Source organism: Hemicordylus capensis, chromosome 2, assembly GCF_027244095.1.
Source record: "Hemicordylus capensis ecotype Gifberg chromosome 2, rHemCap1.1.pri, whole genome shotgun sequence".
Taxonomy (NCBI): domain Eukaryota; kingdom Metazoa; phylum Chordata; class Lepidosauria; order Squamata; family Cordylidae; genus Hemicordylus; species Hemicordylus capensis.
Window position 1 is genome coordinate 21,903,948 of NC_069658.1, and position 12,184 is coordinate 21,916,131.

Here is a 12,184-nt window from a genome sequence, read left to right on the forward strand (position 1 = left end):
CCCTCTGGCCACAGCCTCAACCTGAGATACCAGGTTGACCAGTTGACCAGGTTGCCTGGTTATTGACTGGTTTGTTTTATCCAGACATCGAGTCCTTCCCAAGGACCTGGGATGGCTGAATTTTATTATCAATCTTGTTGTTATTATTATAATATTGTTGCAAAATGTAGGCTGTTTCCAGTAAAGTTGTTTTTTGTAATTCGCTGATGGTGATTTCTGTGGCCCCTATGGTGTTGAGGTGCTCTTCAAGGTGTTTTGGAATTTCACCTAGGGCGCCAATTACTACTGGGATTATTCTGGTCTTCTTCGAATAATCTTTGTATTTAATAATAATAATAAATAAATAAATAATCAGACATCACCAAGACCTGGCAATGGCTTAAGAATGGCAACTTGAAGAAAGAAACAGAGGGTTTAATACTGGCTGCACAAGAACAGGCACTAAGAACAAATGCAATAAGAGCAAAAGAAGAAAAGTCAACAACAAACAGCAAGTGCTGCCTTTGTAAAGAAGCAGATGAAACTGTGGACCACCTAATCAGCTGTTGTAAAAAGATCGCACAGACTGACTACAAACAAAGGCATGACAAGGTAGCAGGGATGATACACTGGAACATCTGCAAAAAAATATGTTACCTGTAGCCAAAAATTGGGGGGACCATCAAATTGAAAAAGTTGAAGAAAATGAAGATGTAAAAATATTATGAGACTTCCGACTACAATCAGACAAACATCTGCCACACAATACACCAGATATCACTGTAGTCGAGAAGAAAGAAAAACAAGTTTAAATAATCGACATAGCAATACCAGGGGATAGCACAATAGAAGAAAAAGAAATAGAAAAAAAATCACCAAATACAAAGCTCTACAAATTGAAATTGAAAGGCTGCGGCAGAAAAAGACCAAAATAATCCCAGTGGTAATTGGCACCCTAGGTGCAGTTCCAAAAGACCTTGAAGAGCACCTCAACACCATAGGGGTCACAGAAATCACCATCAGCCAATTACAAAAAGCAGCTTTACTGGGAACAGCCTATATTCTGTGACGATATCTATAATAACAGCAGCAACATTGATAATAAAATTCAGCCATCCCAGGTCCTTGGGAAGGACTCGATGTCTGGATAAAACAAACCAGTCAATAACACCTGTCTGACTGTGTAAACAAGAAATAATAATAAACACATTTGTATTCTGCCCAAAATGCACATCTCTGGGCGGTTTACAACAAAACAATAAAAACAACAAATAAAAAAGTTAAAACATTACAACAATTTAAAATCTTAGAAGTTAAAACTATTAAAAAACACCATTAAAACAGTATCTAATTAAAAGCCGGGGTGAATAAATGCGTCTTGACTGCCTTTTTAAAGGTTGTAAGAGATGGGGAGGCTCTTATTTCAGCACGAAGTGTGTTCCAAAGCCTCGGGGCAGCAATGGAGAAGGCCCGTCCCTGAGTAGCCACCAGACGAGCTGGTGGCAACTGCAGACGAACCTCTCCAGATGATCTCAATGAGTGGTGTGGTTCATAGAGAAGAAGACATTCTCTTAAATACCCAGGGCCCAAGCTGCTTAGGGCTTTATAGGTTATAACCCAAACCTTGTATTTTGCCCGGAAACTTATTGGCAGCCGGTGTAGATCTTTAGACATGTTACACACACATGCCTGCAATGAAATCCTGAGAGTTGAGAGTTTGTTTGTTAATGAAAATAGTAGTAGGAGGCTGCAATACTCAGTGGGAGAGCACGGGTGCTTAATGTTTTCCCCATCATCTGCTGAACCCCCCGCCCCAGCTCCTTCCCCCCACAAGGGATTCCAGATATTCTATTACCTTTGCAAACATTCTTCTGAAACCCAGTGGGTGGATGAGGGGGGAAGCTTGTGGGGCAACTGAGCAGAAAAGCCAATACTGGGGAAGGCCTAAGCAGACACACATGCTAGTTCTCCACTTAAAATTGGAGCCTCATACTTTTTTGTTGAAAAACTCTGTCAAAGCTTTGTTATATGCATTGGTGTGTAATGTATACTTCTACCCCCAAGTAAGATGCCAACCAATCTTGTGCATATTTACAGTGTTGGCTTAAGTGCTGCTGCTGGCCACACTGCTTGATGCAGAAACCAGCATCAAGGGCTAGGCAAGCTCCACTCCCCTTCTTCCTACCCCTCACTGGGTTATGGACACACAAGTTCTAAAACCCCACTCTGGTGTACACAGAAGCTGGTGCGTGGTGAGAGAAAGGAAATGGGAGAAGGGGAAGGCAGCATGCACTGCAATTCCATTCCGGTGAGCCCAGAAGTCATGAGTGGTGGGAGAAGGGAAGGAGGAAAGGCGGCATGTTGGGAAGGCGGCAGATGGCATGGAGAGCAGCAGACAGGTGAGGCCACACCCGCAGGTGGTGAGGGAGGGGTAGGGATGCTTGACTCACCACCCTGAGGCACAGCAGCAAACTGAGGCAATAGCCTCACCTTGGTGCTTTCCAGGCTAGCTGCTCATCAGCAGCAAAATGCCTCCATTTGGACAAGTTGCAGTCGAAACGTAAACAGCAGGAGGAGCAGTCTTGCAGCAACTAACAACCACGCAAAAGAGCAACCTTTTCACACTGGATATTTATTTATTTAGTTAGTTAGATTTATATGTCACCCTACTCTCATAGGACTCAGGGCAGCTTACAAGCAATAACATACACAGCAACACAACTCCATAAAAATATATCTTACATAACCTTATAAACCACAACCCCATAGAATACTCATTCCACATGACATAATAACCATGGATTACAGGATCACTCTACAACCAGGTATCTCAGCGACCGAACACCAAGCAGAACATTTCAGTCTTACATGTGTTACGAAAGGCCAACAGATCATGGAGAGCTCTGATATTATCCGAGACCATTCCATTGATTTGGGGCCACCATTGAGAAGGCTCTGGCTCTCGTTGATTGCAGTTTAATATTCCTAGGGCCCGCGATCACCAAGGCATTACTTGTGACGTCCTTGCTCTATATCACAGTGATTAAATTCGAAACAAGGCATTGGAAAAAATGTGATGGTACCCTGCTGTCTGCTTAGGGACTGCGGTGTCATAACACAGGAAGTGTGGAAGCACACTTCCGAGATACGTCCTGACCCCATTGTAGGGTCTAGCCTGGAAAGCGCCCTCATCTCATTACCAAGCTGCCCCAACTTGTAAGTCCACTAACCTTAGTGGGACTTACTCCTAGGGAAGTATGCATCAGATTGCAGTATCTTTCTCTATCCGTTCAGTCGTGTCCGACTCTCAGTCACTCTATGGATCAGTGCACTCCATGCCGTCCTATCTCGTACAGCTTCCTTTAATTCCGCCATGGTCATTCCAGTGTCATTTTTTATAATATCCAGCCACTGAGTACAAGGCCGTCCCCGTCTCCTTCTCCTGCTGATCATTCCCAGCATAATTGTCTTTTCGAGTGAATCAGCTCACATGACATGACCAAAATATGTCAATCTATGTTTGGTAATCTTAGCTTCTAGCGATATTATTGGTTTAACTCAATCTAAAACTTCCTTATTCGTAACTCTCGCTATCCATGGGATACGCAACAGTCGCCTCCAACACCACATCTCGAAAGCCTCCATCCTTTTCCTATCTGCCTTCTTCAAGTTTCACAGCCATATGTGGCTATTGGACATATTATTGCATTAACTAATCTGTATTTGGTTAGGAGACTAATATCTTCGCTCTTCCAAATTTTACTTTGGATTGCAGTATAATGGCCCAGAATTATGCACCAAATCTGCTCCAATTTTTGGTCTCCATTTTAATTTCCCACGCTTTCCTACTGCTTTTTAATGATCTCATTTATAGTGTGGTGATAACAGGGGCGTAGCAAGGTTGGAGGAGGCCCAGAGACAAGATTTTAAAATGGGCCCCTTGCTGATATACACACAAACACACTTCACAATATATCGTGCACGCACCATTATGAATACGGTGAATATCTAGTTTACATTGAATCTAGTTTTTTTACTCTCTGCTCCTGCCGATCTCCAAGAGACTCAACATAATTCATAGGGGGTGCAACACGGGTGGGCTTGGAGTCATGTGATGTGCCTCTGGGGGCCCCCTCGAGGCAGTGGGGCCCCAAGATGACTGCCTCCCCTTGCCTAATGGTAGTTACACCCCTGGGTGATAATGATACTTAACAAAGCCATGACGATCAAATTGTATGGTTGATGCAAATGAATACACTGTGATAAGAATGAACACATCTGGAAGTGAAGGAATTTTTAAAATCAGTTACTTTTTCCATTTGGGAACACCGAAGGAGCTGGCACATGCAATTACAAGCAGAACAGCAATCTCTCTGCTCTGTCACAGTGTCTGTTGAAACAGGAGAATGGCTAACACCATATTTAAGCAATGGAATAATAACAGTAACCCAGGCAACCACAGTGCTATGTAGCAGGACACAGGGGCTGTAACAACAGCTATGAAATCACTTTAATACATGCAGGCAGAGCCGGGTGCTTGAATTCTGAAGTCTAGGAAACAAAAAGAAAGGAACTCTATGTATTTGTCCCAGTTTGTATCACCCACTGTTTTAATCAAACCCCAGCAGCTGCACCCAAGCACTGAAATGTCTTTTATATACTCATTGGTGCTGGCAGTGGGGCAGGGGGGATTTTTTACGCATTTTCTCATATCATTGAAGGCAGGCACTCCAACCCAAAGACTGAGAAAAATAGAAGTGTGTTGTTTTTAATTCCTTGGAGTAGGCTGGCACAGATATTCATTTAAAAACAACAACAACCCAACAACTTAGTATAGATATATTGCTGTCCCTAACTTCAGAGTCACACTCTTTATTTTATTTATTTATATAAAACATTTTATATAAATATATATCTCTTTCCTTCAACTTTCCCCTGCATGATGGACTTCTCAAGGGAGCTGGGTTTTTGCATAATGTGTCTGAAGTATGATAGTTTGAGCCTGGTCATTTGTTCCTCAAGTGAAAATTCTGGATTGATTTGTTCTATGATCCATTTGTTTGTTTTCCTGGCTGTCCATGGTATCCTCAAAAGTCTTCTCCAGCACCAAAGTTCAAAAGTGTCAATACCTTTTCTATCTTGCTTCTTCAAAGTTCAGCTTTCGCATCTATAGAATGCCATGGAAAAAAACATTGTCCAAATAATTCTAATCTTTGTAGATACAGACACATCACAGCATCTAAATATCTTTTCCAAGGCCTTCATTGCTACCCTACCAAGTACTAGTCTGCAGAGTATTTCTTGACTGCTGGATCCTTTACTGTTGATGGTCGAGCTTAAAAGGCAAAAGCTATCCACCACTTCATTGTCAATCCAGAGGCTGGCTGCTGTACCCGTTGTCATTAGTTTAGTCTTCTTTATATTTAGTCGTCCCATTTTTTCACTGTGCTCCTTGACTTTCATTACTAGAGCTTGCAGATCATTTGCATTCTCAGCTATCAGAGTGGTGTCATCAGTGTAGCGCAGGTTATTGATGTTTCTTCGTCCGACTTTAAAACCATGTTCATCTTATTCCAATCTGGCTTCTCTCAGTATATGTTCAGCATATAAATTGAATAAATAAGGAGAAAGTATACAGCCTTGTCTTACTCCTTTGCCGATCTGGAACCAGTCTGTTTCGCCATGTTCCGTCTGGACTGTGGCTTCCTGTCCTGTGTATTGGTGTCTCATGAGAACAATGAGATGTCTGGGATGCCCATTTTCCTAAGGACATTCCACAACTTGACATGGTTGATGCAATTGAAGGCTTTTCTGTAGTTAATAAAGCACATATTGACTTCTTTCTGGTATTCTTTGGCTTTCTCAATTATCCAGCGTGCATCTACAATGATGTCTCTTGTTCCTCAGTCTTTTCTAAAACCAGCTTGAACATCCAGCATTTCCTTTTCCACGTAGGACTCTAATCTATGTTGGATGATCCTGAGCATTATTTTGCTAGCATGTGAAATTTAAGGATATTGTGCGATGTTTTGCACAATCTGTTAGATCTCTTCTTTGGTATGGGTATGTCAACAGACCTCTTTCAATCTGCTGGCCACTGTGTTGTTCTCCAGATTTGCTGGCATAGTTTGGTTAGAGCCTTGACAAATTCTTCTTCTGTTGCCTGCCATATTTCTGTAGCTAATCCATCAATTCCTGTAGCCTTCCAACTTGGTAATGACTGGAGTGCTGATCTAGCTTCATCTTCCCGTACTAGAGGTTCTTGCAAGTAGGGAATATCTTCTAGAGTATCTTGGATGTTGACGTCACTGCTGTACAGATTTTCAGTATACTCCTTCCATCTCTGTTTGATCTTCTCTGAATCAATTACTATCTGTCCTTTGGCATCCCTTAACATACCAATTTGAGGTTGGAACCTCCTGAGTTCAGAGATCTTTGAAAACTGGCTAACAATCTAACTAGTTCTGGGGCAGGTGTGGAATATGTCCTCTGCAACAGGTGCAGAGTTCTTACCCTAGCTGTTCATATCTATTTATTTACATATGAATATATCTCTGAGGATTGGGCAGCCCTCAGGGACATACTTTTGGGTAGTGTAGACTCAGAGTACTTCAGAGGAAGCAGAGATGGAGGAATTTCATCCATCTCTCCTTCTCCCAGAAATAGTCTGTGTGCGCCACCCAAAACTATGTGCCCAAGGGCTATATGACCTTCAGGGACATATTTATACAAGGCACAGGATACCTTGAAGAGAAGGATCCCTGAAGGTCACTCTCACCACTACATGCTGCCTTCGTGGGCAAGAGGTGTGACACCCTCAGTTATATGCCTGCTGCAGTAGTTATGTCAGCCACTATGCAGTAGTATGTCAGCCACTGCTCTTAAAACAAGAAATGCCCCATACATAAGGTCTCCCCCCCAAAAAATTGATAGTTGGGGCTGCACAATTCGGCACATCAGCACTACAACTCTCATCATCCCTGCCTATTGGTCACTGTGGCTGTGGATGATTGAAGTTGTCCAGCAGCAACTCAAGAGCTAATATTGTGCAGCCCTGGTGTAGGCTGTGGGCTTAAAACCCCAACTCCCTGCCAATGTGAATGCATGAGTGAAGTCAGTAGGAGGGGGTACTGCAGGAAATGGTGGGTTGCTGTGTGCCTCCCATATCCTCATAAATGCATTAAACTTGCATAGCAAAGAGATGGGAGGACTGGATAGCAATATGGGAAGAATGCATGGACCTCTCATTTCTATTGTTTCCACTTGCACTCCTAAATGCATGTGTGTGCACTCACATTGTACGGATGAGAAACAAGGGTTCTATTGAGGACTGTGGATCTCTGTGCATACACATGCTGCCTGTGCTCAACTGGACTGAGCCTACAGTGTCTCTGTAATTTGTTTTATGAAAAAATATACAAGCAGTGAATACTGGGAGACAATAAGCTCTCCTCAGGCAGGCTGTGAATCTGCTAATTCTACATCAGATCACCAAAGAGAAGCTCTCCACCCCATTTCACTTCCAGCCAATTCAAAGCTCTCTGTCCTTCCGAAGCAAACTACAAAACTGGTTCCAACCTGTTTTTCTACCTCCCCCCTACCCACCCCCCGTAGCAGGAGGATGTACCTTGTCCAGCTCTGATAGGGACTACAGTGCAAAGCCAAGGAGAGATTTCTGGCCATTACAGTGTCTATCATCACCTTAAGTGGCACAGCAGGAAAATGCTTGACTAACAAGCAGAAGGTTGCTGGTTCGAATCCTCGCTGGTACTATATTGGGCAGCAGCGATATAGGAGTAGAAATCGACTTGACGGCACACTTTACAGTGTCTATCAAGTTCTCTTCTTTGTCGCTTCTCTGATCACTCATCAAGTTTGTCAGGCAAAAAACATTGTGCAATTCATTCACAGTACATCCCTACAAGGCAGTACATACCCTGGTGTGCATGAAAAGAACAAGAGAATCAACTTGGGACAGACAGAAAGCTTCTGTGGGATACAGAAACTAAGTTTTGGAGAGAGGCAAAGTACCTTGAGGTACAGGACGGAAGCACCTTGGGATACAAGGCTACTTGTGTGTAGGGCCGCTCTCTGAGACTGGATATAAACTACTGCTGCTGCTGCTGTGGGAGTACTTTAATATTTCAACTGCATCCAATGCTCAACTTATATATTTGTAAATGCATCAAATATTAGAAAGACACCATAATCCTCCAGTCATTGCTCCTCCATAGGAAGCCAGAATCTAAGTAGCGGTACCCACCCACCCCCAAATGTAACCACTCAGGGAAGTGGGGAGTTCATGTAATAATACATTAAGATCTGTGTTTGGAACCAGAAATTATTTATCTGAGCTAAGGCTGTGATTCTAAAAGAACTACCATAATGGCCACACTAGATGAGATGCAAGAGAACACACAGAGGCAATCTCCCAATGTTTTATTTATTTTACATTAAAATAAGTAGATGATAGGTTGTAAAAGTGATCACACACATTGCTCTGTGTGTGTGTGTGTGTGTGTGTGTGTGTGTGTGTGTGTGTGTAAGTGGTGGGGGTACGTGATCCATTCCCTGTGGCCTGTTTTTGAAATCAAAATTTCTTCCCAGCTGCTTTTCTCTCCACATGGGAAAAGATACAGAGATCAAATTTGCAGTTTCCTTCTGCATTTCAATGAAAAAGCGGGAGGGGGGGGAGTTGGTAGACTGCATCCATGTTTCTTTCTTCTCATCTAGTTTGGCTAGAAATGGGACTGGTGTCTTTATTGATCAAGTCACTGCCTGACATCTTAACTAACAAAGTGCGCCCATAATGAGGGACTGCAGGCACACGATGGGGACCAGTGCAATTTGCCCAGTCTTTCTGAGCATATGCTGATGCCCAAGCAGGTGAAAACACCAGCCCTGCCCACACTTCTGAAGCAATCCGTAAGATAAGATATGGCAAAGAGTGCGGATTACAGGCAAACCTGGAAAGTTTCACCTGCTTGTGCAACAGATGCATGTAGAGGCACTGGAAGAGTTGCACGTGGGCCCCAATCATGTCCCCGTATCTGTGCACTTCATGAGTTAGGATGTCAGCCACTGGTATTTTCAGGGGCATAGCTAGGAGAGAGGGGGCCTGTATTTGCCCCTCTCCCCAGCGGCCCCTCGGAGTGAGGGAGAGAATTAAGAAAATAGGGAGGGGGTGGAACTGGGGGGCCCTCAAGAGTGGCGGGGGGGTGGGTTCTCTTCTTTGAACCCATCCACTCAGTTATAGCTACACCCCTGAGTATATTCCAGTAAACTCGTACTACAGAGTCTATTTTAAACTTAACCTACCTCCCCGCACCCAGAGTCTTCATGAAGGGTAATAACTGTGGATCAGTTTAGATGGGAAAAGGTATTGCTTATACATATTTCTAATTAAAAGGGGAGTCAATGAAACCCAGTCAATCACAGATGCATGCTGATCCTGCCTTCATCTATTTTTAAATGCTCATCACGTAACTGTATCCAGTGTATTCAACATGTGCAAGTTTCTGAGGCCTACAATTCGGGTATGTATGCTTTATATATATTAGACGCATACACATTAACCAAGATCTATGTTAATTTCAGCATTTTCGGCTAAGGAGACAAAGTGTAAAATAAATTCTCAATGTCATTATGAATATTTATGATTATATATAAATCAAAGGCATCATTCATGCATGGACTGGGTCTGCAGATTTTATTTGTCTTCATTTCCTACAGACTTTTTCTGGCATTCGGCTTGAATAAAGATTTATGGGCATGATAGAATATTGCAAAAAAAGTATGAAGAGTTTTAAAAGCCTAGAAAAGTAAATGTCAATAATTTATCACCGTCATAATGCATAGTTAAAGACTGAATAGTTGTCCTTGTGTTAGATGCTGTCTAAGGTGCTCTAGTATGAAAACAAGACGATATGTGGGCATTCCTGGACTGAAGAAAACAGCATAAACATGAAGAATTGTACAATAGACTATATAATCTCTCCGCAGTCTGAAATGGTAAATATGCATACAGTACTTACATTGGAATGCTCTTTAGGGAAGGGTTTGTGACACGGAGAGATTGATGACTTGTTCCTTTGCTGTAGTGGTGCTCTTTGATAAAACCAGGTTGTAAGTTACTCCCACTTGTGGCAAGCGTGACTGAAAATATCAGTCTTGTTTTGCTGGCTCTGATCATATCACAGTGTCTCTGTTAAGGGTGGACTATTTCATCACACTGTAGCAGGTGACTCTTCACAAGGAAGACCTTGGTGGGAGACTGTTGACCTATCCTTTCAGGTCATATATTTATCTTCTTGGATACTCTTTTGCTTTTTAGTGGAAAGATGAAGATTATTAACTTTTGAGTTAAGTAATCAAGTTTTAGTTTATAGGAATATTATTAGTTATGCTTTGCTTTCTTGAGTAGGAATTAAATGCCATTAATTCCCTAGGCATTTCCAGCTGTCTGTGACAGGTTCAACAGAGGTTTGTTTTTAATTTGAGACAGCTGGGAATAAATTGGAAATACTATTAACTCCGGAAATTAGTTAAGCCTCTGTTGTTACCAGCAGAAGAGAGTGTACTTGTCAGGGCTTATACAGAACATAGAAATATATGCAAGTACTATGAGAATAGAGTGGGCACTAAAGAAGACACTATAGCATTCTGGTGAATGTAGGGATAAAAAAATATAAACTAATCAATAATGATATAGACAGGAAATTATTAGAAATAGTTTTGAATTCTATCGCTCCTTTCAAAATGAATTTTTGTATTGAAAATTGCACACTGGTTCAAACCCAAACGAACAGAGAGATTTCTTCCTTAGGTGCTCCTGTTGTTTTTGTTTTGTGAAATAGTAGTCCTTTTACAGGATGGGAAGCAGTGCTCTATGAAAGGGTGTTTAACCCTTTCATTAGAATAAGAGAATTTTAGAGCTGAAAAGACTAGAAGGCTCCACACATGATCAGTGTGTAGAGCCAAAAGAGGTTCTGCGAGTAGAGTGGGCTTGACCCACTCTCCCCGCAGATGGTCAAACATCCCCCCCTGGGTGGGTGGATCACCCGCCCAGACGAACAGCGGCTTTGCTCCCGCGCCCGGCAGTTCTGGGGGTCGGGTGAAAGGAGGCACTGCCGTGCGGTGCCCTGCCTCCCTGGAGCCCCAGTAATGCACCGCGTGAGTGTGCAATGCATTCTTGGGGTCCCCCCTCCCCTCCCCAAATGTGTCCGCTGCGGCTGCAAGCAGGCGCAGCAGACACACAATCTATAAAACTTTTTGGGAGGGGGGCGCACTTGCAGTCAAAACCTGGGTTTAGCGGTGGGCTCCGTAAGCGGGCTGGCCACTGCATCGCTGCCAGGAGCTGTGTGGCTCTCATTGCTGCACACGAGCGGAGCAGCAGAAGCCAGGCTGGGCTCCCGTAGCCTGGTTTCTGCTGCTCATGAGAATCGCCTCTAGATCCTCTAGTCCAGCCCTCTGCTCAGTGCAGGAATCAACTACCTCACAGCATCCCTATATAAAGCTTTCCATTTCCTCAAAGCTGCTATGAGGCCAAAGGTGGTGGTCGTGAGAATAGACAGAAGCACCAGTTTTCCCCCTCCCACCTGGAACTAGTAGCAACTTTTTAGGGAGGAGAATTTATAATGAATAAAGAGCATGAGCATGTGAGAAAGGGGCTAAACACCCTTTCTCAGAGTTCTGCTTCCTCAGTTTTTAAAGTAGTCCCTCCTGGGCTGCTAATTAGCAAAACAAAAAGCGGGCAAGAGGTTAATTGCCCTGAGCTGTATACCTAAGGCTACTAGTTACAGTGGTCATGATCCAGTTAAAGTTAAGCATTTTAAGATCCCATTGGTTCTATGATGAGGTACCTAAGTACATGCTTGCTTATGTTTTCAGTTGAATTAAGGCAATCCTGCACCTGGATGTTCAAGACAACATTCTGCATGTGTGAGCAATACCTCTGACTTGCCCCACAAAGACCCAGTTAATGAGAGCTGGGTTTTAGAATCTTATATGTATGGACCACAACAGAATGTTGCAGTATATCTCTGCAGATAGACAGATAGATAGACAGACAGACAGATAGATATACACATACACACACACACATACATACACACCCTATTGTGAGTTTAGTGCATGCGTGCACATACAATGATCAGTAGATTAACAGATGCAATGTGCAGCTTCCCCTGCCAGACCTCAGCAGGGT

At 43.0% G+C, this 12,184-nt stretch overlaps 1 protein-coding gene across 1 annotated transcript in view; it reads right to left on the minus strand.

The window, feature by feature from the left end:
* The window catches only part of LOC128344985 (alpha-protein kinase 2-like), a 71,056-nt gene extending 60,975 nt beyond the window's left edge, over positions 1-10,081 (minus strand). The window contains exon 1 of the mRNA XM_053296181.1: positions 10,014-10,081. The gene's annotated coding sequence lies outside the window, so the exon portion shown is untranslated. The remainder of the gene's footprint in view (positions 1-10,013) is intronic.
* Between the last annotated feature and the right edge of the window lie 2,103 nt (positions 10,082-12,184).